General features: G+C 46.2%; 1 protein-coding gene across 2 annotated transcripts in view; it reads left to right on the forward strand.

Annotated features, from left to right (window-relative positions):
• rem1 (RAS (RAD and GEM)-like GTP-binding 1) overlaps positions 1-14333 on the forward strand; it is a 59644-nt gene extending 45311 nt beyond the window's left edge. Inside the window, exon 8 of one of the 2 annotated variants that reach the window (XR_010976590.1) lies at positions 14217-14333. The gene's annotated coding sequence lies outside the window, so the exon portion shown is untranslated. The remainder of the gene's footprint in view (positions 1-14216) is intronic. The other variant, XR_010976591.1, reaches the window with a different exon arrangement.
• The last annotated feature ends 290 nt before the right edge of the window (positions 14334-14623 follow it).

Here is a 14623-nt window from a genome sequence, read left to right on the forward strand (position 1 = left end):
CTCACAGTACTCTAAGTGGGGTCGAACCAGGGTTTTGTACAGCTATATCTTCAAAACCACATCTGTTTCCCATCTGAAATTTACAAGCTGTATAGCCAGATAATAATTTTATAAAGACACTGGGGAAGGATTTTGATATTTCCGAGGAGGGCGCCATCATATTTAACCCCTGGCACCTGACTCAAAGTCTCTTGTGGATTTGTCCTTTTGATCAAATCGCTGTCAAGCTGTGCTCCTCCCAATATCCCACCCTCATCGCTGCACGCGCCTCCTGGTGTTAGACACAAACGCTTCACCCTTGGAGCCTATCTCAGCTGTGGCTTAGTAGTAGGACACTCTCTTTTGAGTTGGAAGATTGTGGGTTCAAAGCCTGCTTCAAGGATAAAATCCAGGCTAACATCCCAGTGCCAGTACTGAAGGAGTGAGACATTAAATTGTAAGTCCCCATCTACCTTCTCAAGTGGCAGTGTTTCAAAGAAAATCAGAGGAGTTCTCCCTAGTGCCCAATATGTATCCTCATCCAATATCACTAAAGAAGAACATAAATTTGGAGGGCTATGGGGAAAGGGAGGGGTTCTAGCTAAATTGCTGTTGCAGAGAGCTGACACAGACTCGACAGGCTGAATGGCCTCCTTCATTGATAAAACCATTCTATGATCTACTGGGAATTGTGTAGAAACATCAAGAGTAGGTGTTGTTTGGATAATTTTTTTTTAAAAGAAACCGTTAAATATAAGTTCTGTACTTGTGGCAAATGTATGTCCTAGGTTCAATTCCAGGTTGATACTGAGTTAGTTGATCTCAGTCTGTGGCAGCAGGGAGGGATAGTGCATTTTGTTGTTGGTGAATTTGGGCGAAGAAAAGGTTCCTGCTCCTGGCTGCAATCTGGTGGCTTCTGCTGGAAAGTGGCTTTGTGTGTGTTTGGGATAGAGATGCAATACTGTACCAATGTGCCTCCTGGCTTGCTGTAGTCATGTGACCTCTACCATGAGGCACTCTGACTGGGGGCAGCCATTACAGTCAGATTCATTAAAGACAGAGTCCACACCAGACTGGTGTCCTGTGAGCTTGTAACATGGTGTCAGAAGTGGAGCTGAGGTGAGTGTTGATGAGCTGTTTAGAAGCATAGCTGCAGAACAAAGGCCACAGGAATTGTCACAATTGCTAAAAGCTGTTAAAAGATACAGAAAAGAAACAGCTGAAAACACAGGGTAAGACAATGGCTGCAAATTTTCCTCTGCCTGCGCCGGTTGTAATGAAAGGCAATATGAAACAGAACTGGCAGTTTTTCTACTTGCAATGGCAAAATTACGAAATTGCGGCAGATTTAATTAACAAACCAGAGCAGCTACGAGTAGCTACACTTTTATCACTGTTGGGGAGAAACTGTTACAAAGTGTATTCCACCTGAAATCTCTCGAAGAACAAAAAAAACGGACAGCAGAAATTTTGAAAGTCTTGAAGGCACACTTTGAACCCCAAGTGAACGTAACCCATGAACTGTATGTGTTCAATATCAGAGCCCAAGGTGAAAAAGAGTCCATTGATCAATATGTGTCTGCATTAACACAGAATCCTGTGAATTTGTGCAACTAAAAGATGATCTAATTAAAGACAGGATTATATTTGGCATAAGAGATGCCGTGAGCACACATCCACTGAGAGAGGAGAAACTGAGTCTCAGGAAAGCGATTGACATGTGCAGAAGCGCTGAGGTTGTAAATAAGCAGCTAGACCATATTCATGGCAGAACAGACCAGGCCTTGCATTATGCTGATAGACATTCCAGGCCGAAAGGGCAGAAAGATCACGGATAAAGGGCAGGATGCAAATACTGCAGAGGATGTTACGCACAGGAAAAAAAGGCATGTCGAGCGTGGGGAAAGCAGAGTTCTCACTGCAAGAAGCTAAATCATTTTTCACACCAGTGTTTGGCTAGAAGGAAGCACAACAAGCAGGTACAGATGGCCACTGGAGGGATATCAGCCGAACATGATGATAAACACCATACAACAGTTTGGTTCAGACAGGTCAATAAGTGATAAATGGTTTGTGACTGTTGGAATGATGACTGCAGAAGGAGAATGTCAAGTCAACATAAAATGTCAGATAAACACCGTTGCGTCCTGCAACATCATGACTTACACAGACCAGTGTGAAGTGGCTCAACATGGCGATCCAAAAATGAAGCCCTCAAAAGTAAGATTGAGGCTATATGATGGCACCATACTAGTGCCAAGAGGGCAAATTACTGTGAGAGCCCATTGCAATGACAAGAATGAAGATCTGGAGTTCCAGATCATAGACGGCAAGCAAAAGCCACTCATCTCAGCCGAAGCAAGTCTAAAGCTTGGACTGGTAATCCTCAACGTGCAAAAAGAGAAAACCCAGGAGATGGCCTACAGGAGCGGGCGTCAGCACTGGAATGTGAAAGCCTTTGCCAGTCTCGAGGTGACGTGAGTTGTACAGGTGGCAAGGAAGACGAAGATCTGGTAGATGTCTGCTCAGGCACCCAAGGTGGAGGCTGTGGGGAAGAAGCACTCGGATTCCGTAGAGCAGGCAGACAAAATCAACATGAAATGGCAGAAAGCCAAATTTCATTTTGACAAAACTGCCGAACCATTGCCAGAATTGATCAGCGGAGAGCCAGTCAGGGTACAAACCTTTAATGAGCTCAACAAGAGTCAGCCCAAGTGGCAACTTGGGACCTACATAGAGTAGTTGTCACCTCGATTGTATGCAGTGGAAGTGAAGGACCAGAGATACCGTTGCAACTGCAGGCACACACGCACAACTGGAGAAGCTATTCCTTCACGGCAGGCAGAAAATCAGGAAGATGAGAACTCACCAACTGCACAGACCACAGAACAATGATCAGCCCCAGAGGTCCACAGCACCCCAACAACGGAAATGGAACAACAGCAGTTACAGTGGCAACAAGTGACAAGGGAATGACAATCACCAGAGAAGGAAAATCAACCAGATGAATAGCCAACGACAACACGCACGCGCACCATTAAGAGACCAGCACAATTTAATGACTATGTGTGCGATGCATGTGCAGAGACTGACAGGAATGACAAGCTACTAATGCATGAGAACGGTTGGGTGCATAGTGGATAACTTGGGCAACACACAGTCTCAATGATAATGCATGCAAATTTTTTTTGTATGAAAAGGGGGATGTTTGGGATAGAAATGCAATACTTTTTTTTTATTCATTCATGGGATGTGGGCGTCGCCGGCCAGGCCAGCAATTATTGCCCATCTCTAATTGCCCTTGAGAAGGTGGTGGTGAGCTGCCTTCTTGAACCGCTGCAGTCCATTTGGGGTAGGTAGACCCACAGTGCTGTTAGGAAGGGAGTTCCAGGATTTTGACCCAGCGACACTGAAGGAACGGCGATATAGTTCCAAGTCAGGATGGTGTGTGACTTGGAGGGGAACTTGCAGGTGGTGGTGTTCCCATGCATTTGCTGCCCTTGTCCTTCTAGTTGGTAGAGGTCACGGGTTTGGATGGTGCTGTCTAAGGAGCCTTGGTGCATTGCTGCAGTGCATCTTGTAGATGGTACACACTGCTGCCACTGTGCGTCGGTGGTGGAGGGAGTGAATGTTTGTAGATGGGGTGCCAATCAAGCAGGCTGCTTTGTCGTGGATGGTGTCGAGCTTCTTGAGTGTTGTTGGAGCTGCACCCATCCGGGCAAGTGGAGAGTATTCCATCACACTCCTGACTTGTGCCTTGTAGATGTTGGACAGGCTTTGGGGAGTCAGGAGATGAGTTACTCGCTGCAGGATTCCTAGCCTCTGACCTGCTCTTGTAGCCACGGTATTTGTATTGGTACTCCAGTTCAGTGTCTGGTCAATGGTAGCCCCTAGGATGTTGATAGTGGGGGATTCAGTGATGGTAATACTGTTGAATGTCAAGGGGAGATGGTTAGATTCTCTCTTGTTGGAGATGGTCATTGCCTGGCACTTGTGTGGTGCAAATCTTACTTGCCACTTATCAGCCCAAGCCTGGATATTGTCCAGGTCTTGCTGCATTTCTACACGGACTGCTTCAGAATCTGAGGAGTCATGAATGGTGCTGAACATTGTGCAATCATCAGCAAACATCCCCACTTCTGACCTTATGATTGAAGGAAGGTCATTGATGAAGCAGCTGAAGATGGTTGGGCCTAGGACACTACCCTGAGGAACTCCTGCAGTGATGTCCTGGAGCTCAGATGACTGACCTGCAACAACCACAACCATCTTCCTTTGCGCTAGGTATGACTCCAGCCAGCGGAGAGTTTTCCCCCTGATTGCCACTGACCCCAGTTTTGCGAGGGCTCCTTGATGCCATGCTCGGTCAAATGTTGCCTTGATGTCAAGGGCAGTCACTCTCACCTCACCTCTTGAGTTCAGCTCTTTTGTTCATATTTGAACCAAGGCTGTAATGAGGTCAGGAGCTGAGTGGCCCTGGTGGAACCCAAACTGAGCGTCACTGAGCAGGTTATGGCTAAGCAAGTGCTGCTTGATGGCACTGTTGATGACACCTTCCATCACTTTACTGATGAGTGAGAGTAGGCTGATGGGGCGGTATTGGCCAGGTTGGACTTGTCCTGCTTTTTGTGTACAGGACATACCCGGGCAATTTTCCACATTGCAGGGTAGATGCCAGTGTTGTAGCTGTACTGGAACAGCTTGGCTAGGGACGCGGCAAGTTCTGGGGCACAGGTTTTCAGTACTATTGCCAGAATATTGTCAGGGCCCATAGCCTGTGCAGTATCCAGTGCCTTCAGTCATTTCACGTGGAGTGAATCGAATTGGCTCAAGTCTGGCATGTGTGATGCTGGGGACTTCAGGAGAAGGCCGAGGTGGATCATCAACTCGGCACTTCTGGCTGAAGATTGTTGCAAATGCTTCAGCCTTATCTTTCGCACTGATGTGCTGGGCTCCCCCATCATTGAGGATGGGGATATTTGTGGAGCCACCTCCTCCAGTTAGTTGTTTAATTGTCCACCACCATTTACGGCTGGATGTGGCAGGACTGCAGAGCTTGGATCTGATCCGTTGGTTATGGGATCGCTTAGCTCTGTCTATCGCATGCTGCTTACGCAGTTTGGCACACAGATAGTCCTGTGTTGTAGCTTCACCAGGTTGACAACTCATTATGAGGTATGTCTGGTGCTGCTCCTGGCATGCCCTCCTGCACTCTTCATTGAACCAGGGTTGGTCTCCTGGCTTGATGGTAATGGTAGAGTGGGGGATATGCCGGGCCATGAGGTTACAGATTGTGGTTGAGTACAATTCTACTGCTGCTGATGGCCCACAGTGCCTCATGGATGCCCAGTTTTGCATTGCTAGATCTGTTCGAAATCTATCCCATTTAGCATGGTGGTCGTGCCACACAACACGATGGAGGGTATCCTCAATGTGAAGGCGGGACTTCGTCTCCACAAGGACTGTGCGGTGGTCACTCCTACCAATGCTATCATGGACAGATGCATCTGCGGCAGGCAGATTGGTGAGGACAAGGTCAAGTATGTTTTCCCCTCTTGTTGGTTCCCTCACCACCTGCCGCATACCCAGTCTAGCAGCTGTGTCCTTTAGGACTCGGCCAGCTCGGTCAGTAGTGGTGCTACCGAGCCACTCTTGGTAATGTATGTTGAAGTCCCCCACCCAGAGTACATTTTGTGCCCTCGCCACCCTCTGTGCTTCCTCCAAGTGGTGTTCAACATGGAGGAGTACTGACTCATCAGCTGAGGGAGGACGGTAGGTGGTAATCAGCAGGAGGTTTCCTTGTCCATGTTTGACCTGATGCCATGAGACCTCATGGGGTCCGGAGTCGATGTTGAGGACTCCCAGGGAAACTCCCTCCCTACTGTATACCACTGTGCCACCACCTCTGGTGGGTCTGTCCTGCCGGTGGGACAGGACATACCTGGGGATAGTGATGGCAGTGTCTGGGACATTGTCTGTAAGGTATGATTCCGTGAGTATGACTATGTCAGGCTGTTGCTTGACTAGTCTGTGGGACAGCTCTCCCAACTTTGGCACAAGCCCCCAGATGTTAGTAAGGAGGACTTTGCAGGATCGACAGGGCTGGGTTTGCTGTTGTCGTTTCCGGTGCTAGGTCAATGCCAGGTGGTCCATCCAGTTTCATTCTTTTTTATTGACTTCGTAGTGGTTAGATACAACTAAGTGGCTTGCTAGGACATTTCAGAGGGCATGTAAGAGTCAACCACATTGCTGTGGGTCTGGAGTCACATGTAGGCCAGACCAGGTAAGGACAGCCGATTTCCTTCCCTAAAGGACATTAGTGAACCAGGTGGGTTTTTACAACAATCGACAATGGTTTCATGGCCATCATTAGACTAACTTTTAATTCCAGATTTATTAATTGAATTCAAATTCCACCTTCTGCTGTGGTGGGATTTAAACCCATGTCCCCAGTGCAATACCCTGGGTCGCTGGGTTACTCGTCCAGTGACAATACCACTACACCACCGCCTCCCCCTGTACCAATGTGCTTCCTGGCTTGCCGTAGTCATGTGACTTCTACCATGAGGCACTCTGACTGAGGGCAGCCATTACAGTCAGATTCATTAAAGACAGAGTACACACCAGACTGGTGTCCTGTGAGCTGGTAACAGTGTGGGTGATGAGTCAGGACGGTATCAGGCTCAGCTATCTGACTAGGCCCAGGCATGAGAAAAGGCTGCCTATGAGGGTTAACCAACAGCTACCATGTCTGCAAAATCAAACCCTAGTGACCATCCCTGAGGAGACCAAAAACTAGGGGTCATCAGATAGGCACTAGTAAATGCAATAGGGAATTCAGGAGAAACTTCTTTACCCAGAGAGTGATTAATGTGTGGAACTCACTCCCAGAATATGAATAGACGAGATGCATTTAAGGGGAAGCTAGACAAGTATGTGAGGCAGAAAGAAATAGAAGGTTGTGCTGATAGTATTGGATGAAATAGGTGTGGGAGAAGGTTTGTGTGGAGCATAAACACTGGCATAGAGCTGTTGGGCCGAATAGCCTGTTTCTGTGCTATAAATGTTTTATAGTCGCCTTCAGTAAGGAAAGACAGCAGGAAGGCATTTAACCAATAAAACTTGAAGAGGGAATGTTGCATAGAAATGGAAAATTTACGGCACAGAAGAAAGACATTTGTGTCTGTGCCAGCCAAAGGAAGCTATCCAACCTAATCCCACTTTCCAGCTCTTAGTCTGTAACCTTGTAGGTTACAGCATTTCTAATGCATATCCATTGTTTGTTAACTGCAATGAGGGTTTCTGCCTCTATCACCCTTGCAGGCAGTGAGTTCCAGACCCCCACCAGCATCTGGGTGAAAGAAGTTCTCCTCAACTCCCCTCAAATCCTTCCAACAATTACTTTAAGTCTATCTCCCCTGGTTATTGACCTCTCTGCTAAGGAAAATAGGTCCTTCCTATGCACTCTATCTAGGCCCTTCCTTGTTTTATACACTTCAATCAAATCTCCCTTTAGCCTCCTCTGTTGCAAAGAAAACAAACCCAGCTATCCAAAATAGAAACAGAAAATGCTGGAAATGCTCAGCAGGTCTGGCAGCATCTGGAGAGATAAACGGGGTTAACGTTTCAGGTCAATAACCTTTCAGACCTGAAACAATTCTTGTTTCTCTCTCCAGAGATGCTGCCTGACTTGCTGTGTATTTCTAGAATTCTCTGTTTCTATTTCAGATTTCCAGCATCTTCAGTACATTGCTTTTGTATTGGCCCAGCCTATCCAATCTTGCCTCATAGCCAACATTCTCCATTCCTAGCAACATCCTTGTAAATCTCCTCTGTACCCTCTCTAACACAATCACATCCTTCCTATTATGCAGTGAGCAGAATTATACGCAGTACTCTAGCTGTGTGACCTAACTAGTTTTATGCAGTTCTAGCAGACCCTCTCTCCACTTATACTCTGTGCCTCAGCTAATGCAGAAAAACTTCCATGACAAATTTGAATCTTCAGAAGTTCCTCGTTTGCGGCCTTGTAAATGGATTCATGTAGTCCTGCAAAAGGGTGAACAGTGGTTCTGACACTGCAGGGGCGAGCAAGGTCTGGATTTACTAGGAACATAAGAGGATTAGCAATGTGATAATGACCAGAAATTCTGTTTTAGCGACGGTTGAGGAATAAGTATTGACTCAGACACTGGGGAGAGCTCTCAAGTTCTTCTTCAAAATGCCATGGGCTCTTTGACATCCACCTGAGAGTGCAGACAGAAACCACTCAGGCCCTGATTACTGTTGTACAATAACATACTCTTTTGTAAGTGGTGATCTCCTAGCCTTCAAAGCCAGGAAACACGGTCACATCAGACAGCACACCTGCATAGGCAAGTGACACAGAGCAACACCTCCAATTTATCCAGTAGGCAGGAGACAATGGTTCCAGTGGCTGGCAGGGTTCCCTCAAGTGCAAACGGTCACACATGGAACCTATACAGGCGTTGGGGCTCTTCATAACAACCTCATGGCAAACAGGATTTGCACTCAAATGTTCACACTTGAGATACTGCAACTTTTTCCACGGGAACTGAGAAATCTAAGAGGAAAGTTAAGAGTTTTTTTTAAGTATATAAATTTTTAATGGTTTTCTTGGGGTGAATGATGGAACAACTTCCCTGCTTTGGAAGTCAATGATGAGGAATCATCAATTCAAAATCCTCACAGAGTAAGGCGAGATATTGGAAGAAATTTCTTTCCTTAACATTTAAGAAGTATTTAGATGAGCACTTGAAATGCCATAGCATGCAAGGCTACAGGCCAAGTGCTGGAAAATGGGATTAGAATAGTTAGGTGCTTGGTGGCTGGCACAGACACGATGGGCTGAAGGGCCTGTTTCTGTGCTGTATAACTCTATGACTCTAGTGTTGGTGCATGGAATGTTCTGTCACTGTGAGTAATTGAGGGAGAGAAAACTGCATCAGTTAAAAGATTGAACAGGCTGCAGCTCTTTTCTCTAGAAAGAAGAAGGCTGAAGGGTCAGCTGATGGATCGTTAAAATTATGAAAGGGTTTGATAGGGTACAGGTAGAGAAGATGTTTCCACTTGCCGGTGAGACCCTAACTAAGGACCATAAATATGAGAAAGTCACTAATAAATCCAATTGGGAATTCAGGAGGATATGGTTAGAATATGGAACTCGATACCACATTCAGGGGAAGAAGGATAAGCCCATGAGGGAGAAAAGAATAGAAGAAGATGTTAATGGAGTTAGATGAAGTAAGGTGGGAGGAGGTTTGTGTAGAGTATAAATGCAGGTGTGAACCTATCTGGCTGAGTGGCCTCTTTCTGTGCTGTTCATATGTTGTAAGACTAGGTTGGAGGAAACAGGGCGATGGAGAGACAATGGGGCCACTAATTATTTTTGGATTGTTCCAGAAAATATATATGATGGGTCAAGTGACTTCCAACTGTGCTGCATAAACTTGCAGTGTTTCCACACCATACTGTAGGTCACAGAGTCATAAAGTCATAGAGTTATACAGCACAGAAACAGGCCCTTCGGCCCATCGTGCTAGTTTTGGGAATGGACCTGGTGTTTAATGCTACTTCTTGTAATTCTGACTTCTTCCTGCAAGTTACAGCTTCTTGGTTAAGCTGATGTCACCATTGTTGATATTTTCCAGTCCCTGTATAAGTTCCAGGCACAACTAATAAAGTCGGATGAGACATGTTGTATAAATCAGCACTTTTATCACTGTGACTTCAGTAACACATGCAAGAGAGTCTCAACATGAAGCGTCTATTCTGTTTACGGTGTGATGCGCAACCTTGACTCTGCAACCGTCACTGTATTTCCAAGATTGTTCGTATTTTTAATTCCCTGAATTATCAGAGACAAAATAGCCGACCAAGCCAACTAAAATACAGTCTTCACTCTTTGTGCAATTAAACAAAACATTGGGTGGAATTTTGTGCTGGCAGTGGGGGTCTCGACATCGGGGGAAACCGACGCCGAGATCACCACGTTGGCTCTCTTCCGAAAGGCCCGCCGAACTTAGTGCCAATCAGGCACTTAACTTGACAGCGGCAGACCTTCCATTCTATTTAGGATCCCGCTGCCGGAAGTCCCGGCCTTGCAGAGCTGTGTCTCTGCAGAGGCAATGACTGCTGCTTTAACTGCAGTCACCAGACACCGAGGGGCAGCACTGGAACAAGGCTCAAGGCACGTCAGGGCGGGAGGTGTCTCGCGGGCTGGGGGTTGCAGGAGAGGGGGTGGGGGGGGTCGTCAGCAAGGGCAGGAGGTGGCCCTCAGTGGGCCCTCCCCACCCCCTTCCCAATGCCTTTGGATGAGGGCCCACCACCCCCCTCCCCCCTTCCCCCCTCAGCCGGGACGCAGCCCACACGGTTTTTAATGCCGTGCATCCCATGTGTCGACAGGGCCGCCTGCCACATGGGTAATTGCAGTGACAGTGGGGTGAGGCCCTTAATTAGGGGTTAATTACCCAGTTAAGGGCTTCAGTTGGTGACGGAGCGGGAAGGCCGTTCACAAGCCTTCCTGCGACGGATTAAATTTCGTCGGAGGCAGCATGGTGGCGGGGGCTCCCCCCTCCCCCACCCCCCGCCACCATCCCAGCTGATTATATGCTCTCCCCACCTCCAAACCCGCTGCGGGGGAGAGCATAAAATTCCTCCCATTGTCTCGCTGGTAAATGTCCCACTGTCTTACTGTAAACAAGTGTCATGTTAGCAGTGGGAGGGAATGTACCTGAATGGAGTTTGAAAACAGATAAGAGAGGTGAGATGAGGAGAATTGTTTTTATCCCGGGGGTGGTTGTGATCTGGAATCTGCTGCCTGAATGGGTAGTGAAAGCAGATTCAATAGTAACTTTCAAAATGGAATCAGATATAGACCTAAAGGAAAGAATTACAGGGCTGTGGGGAAAGACAGGGACTAATTGGATAGCTTTTCAAACCACAGAATGACGGGGCAAATGGCCTCCTTCTGTGCTATATGATTCTAATATGGCATACTTTGCTGTTTTCTATGTCATGAGGAGTGTTAGGCAATAGTTTAAAATTTACTGTGAATATTAATCTGTTCAATGTAAAATAAATAAAAGTATCTCACCCTGACTCCCCAATACCTGTCCACTGTCTCAAGGCACAAGTCAGGAGTGTGATAGAATACTCTCCACTTGCCTGGATGGGTGCAGCTCCAACAACACTCAAGAAGCTCGACACCATCTAGGACAAAGCAGCCCACTTGATCAGCTCCCCCTCCACCACCAACGCACAGTGGCAGCAGTGTGTACCATCTACAAGATGCACTGCAGCATCTCACCAAGCCTCCTTCGACTGCACCTTCCAAATTCGTGACCTCTACCACCCAGAAGGACAAGGGCAGCAGATGCATGGGAACACCACCACCTGCAAGTTCCCGTCCAAGTCACACACCACCCTGACTTGGAACTATATCGCCGTTCCTTCACTAGCACAAGGTCAAAATGCTGGAACTTCCTTCCTAACAGCACTGTTGGTGTATCTACAACCCAAAGACTGCAGCGGTTCAAGAAGGCAGCTCACCACCATCTTCTCAAGCGCAATTAAGAATGGGCAACAAATGCTGGCCTAGCCAACGATGCTCACATCCCATGAAAGAATGAAAAAAAGCTTGTTGATTCACAATTTTCCTTATCTCACAGGAGTGGAGGAGCGGGGTGGAGGGGTGCAGAAGATACACACGCAGGGGTACATGTACAGCACCTAGTTCACTTTACAAGGAATTTCATTGTTATGAAGTCTTGGGTCACGCTCGGTCTGACTAGATAAAGACAATGAGGATGAACTCCTGATCATAAGGGACATGTGAGACGGAAGAATTTTCCAATGTTGGCCATCTGTTCCTTGCCTAGAAAATGATGAAGGACTGACCATTAAAATCAGAGCAAGGCAAGGGAAACTTTAGCCCCTTGAGGCCTTCCTGCCTGAAACAGTGCTGAAGGAGGAGGGTGTGCTACTAAATATGCAAATCAGGATCCTAACCAAGTTGTAGGATCCTGATTGCAATTTGTGGCAGGCATTGATTGGTTAAACCAGCTGTCTTTAAAGGGACTGCTGGAAGACTTTCAAAGAGCTGTTTGAATCACAGAATGATAATGCACAGAAAGAGGCCATTTGACTCATCATACTTGTTCTCGCTGAGTGAAAGAAGTATCCAATTCGTCCCACTTTCCTGCTCTTCCCTACATTACAACAGTGACTACACTTCAAAGGTACATCATTGGCTGTAAAGCATTTTGGGATGTCCTGAGATCTTGAAAGGCACTATATAAATACAAATTATTTTTTCCCGCATAGCCCTGAAAATGTTGCATTTTCAGGTATTTTTCCAATTCCCTTTTGAAAGTTACTATTGAATCTGTTTGCACCGCCTTTTCAGGCAGCGCATTCCAGATCGCAACAACTCACTGCGTAAAAAGAAATTCTCCTCATTTTGCCTCTGGTTCTTTTGCCAATTACGACCATACGACCATTAGGAGCAGAAGTAGGCCATTCAGCCCATCGACCTGCTCCGCCATTTAATAAGATCATGGCTGATCTGTTTCTGTCTCGAATTCCACACTCCCGCCTATCCCTCATAATCTTTGCTTCCCTTTCCTAACAAGAATCTATCTACCTCCACCTTAAAAATATTCATCACCTTCTGAGGCAGAGAATTCCAAAGTTGCACAACCCTCTGAGAGAAAAAAGTTCTCCTGATCTCTGTCCTAAAAGGGCGACCCCTAATTTTTAAACAGTGCCCCCTAGTTCTGGACTCACCCACAAGAGGAAACATCCCCTCAACATTCACCCTGTCAAGACCGTTCAGGATCTCATATACTTCAATCAAGTCTCCCCTCATTCTTCTAATATCCAGTGAAAACAAGCCCAGTCTGTCCAACCTTTCCTCATAAGACAACCTGCTCATTCCAGGTATCAATCTCCTCTGAACTGTCTCAAACACATTTACAACCTTCCTTAAATAAGGAGACCAAAACTGCACACAGTATTCGAGATGTGGTCTCACCAATGCCCTGTATAACTGAAGCATAACATCCTTACTTTTATTTTTAATTCCTCTCGTAATAAAGGGTAGCATTCCAATAGCCTTCTTTATGACTTGCTGTACCTGCATACTAACGTTTTGTGATTCATGCACTATAACACCTAGATCCCTCTGCACCTCGGAATTCTGCAGTCGTTCCCCATTTAAGTAATACTCTGCTTTTTTTATTCTTCCTGCCAAAGTGAACAACTTCACATTTTCCTACATTAGGCTCCATCTGCCAGATTTTTGCCCACTCACTCAACCTATCTATATCGGTCTGCAATTTCCTTATGTCCTCTTCGCAACTTACTTTCCTACCTATCTTTGTGTCATCTGCAAATTTAGCTACCATGCCATCGCTCCCCTCATCTAAGTCATTGATATAAATTGTAAAAAGTTGAGGCTCCAGCACAGACCCCTGCGGAACTCCATTAGTCACATCTCGCCAATCAGAAAAGGACCCATTTATGCATACTCTCTGTTTTCTGCCAGCCAGCCAATCTTCTTTCCATGCTAATATGTTACCCCTTATACCATGAGCTCCTACTTTGCACAATAACCTTTTATGTGGCACCTTGTCAAATGCCTTCTGGAAATCCAAGTACAGTATGTCAATGGGCTCCCCTTTATCCACAGAGCATGTTACTCCTTAAAGAACTCCAATAAATCTGTGTCCTCTGGTTACTGACCTTCCTGCCACATGAAACAGTTTCTCCCTATTTATTCTATCAAAACCCTCATAATTTTGAACATCTCTATTAAATCTCCACTTAACCTTCTCTGCTCTAAGGAGAACAATCCCATCTTCTCTTATCTTTCCAGATAACTGGCCTCACTCATCCTGAGTATCATTCTGGTAAATTTATTCTGCACCCTCTTCAAGGCTTTTAATTTTTTTTTATTATGGTGTGCTGGGAGAAGCAGTAGTGCATTTCCTGGGCACAAGAAAATAAAAAATTCTGACCAGCTGTGGCCTGTACAAACCCTCAGACCTGCCCTCCCCCCTCAACACACCCCCCCCCCCCCCCCCCACCATGACTTGGTATAGGCAATAGCTGATGTTCCTGCCCTTCCTCATATCCGCCTCTCCCCCTCTTGGCACCTGCAGCATACCGGTGACAAGTGACTTTGTATTACTAACATATTCTGTTTTTATCTGCAGTCACAGTGCGACAGAGTTAAACTCCAAAAAGAAAGATTAATATCGGAAGCAAAACTACAGCCAGCAATCTGTGCTCAGATTTGCTAGTTTGCTGTAATCTGTGACACAAGTACTGTATCAGACGGAGTCTGTTTGACTGTTTTGAATCAACTCTGCCAACATCTGCACGAAATGACTGCTATTGCCCAAAGGGCTTTCCTTCTCCCAACTGCATTGCACCATGACAATGGCCTTACACCATTGACAGACTATTTGGAAAAATTATTCGGTGCTTCAAGTGTTGTGACCTGATGGTGTGAGATAGCAGATAATGACAATGAAACCATTTGTACTATGTTGGCCCTCCTGTAGACTAGGACTAACTTGGTGAATTTACAGCTGCACAATCTACATAACAATCTACAGAG

Source organism: Heterodontus francisci, chromosome 16 (assembly GCF_036365525.1).
Source record: "Heterodontus francisci isolate sHetFra1 chromosome 16, sHetFra1.hap1, whole genome shotgun sequence".
Taxonomy (NCBI): domain Eukaryota; kingdom Metazoa; phylum Chordata; class Chondrichthyes; order Heterodontiformes; family Heterodontidae; genus Heterodontus; species Heterodontus francisci.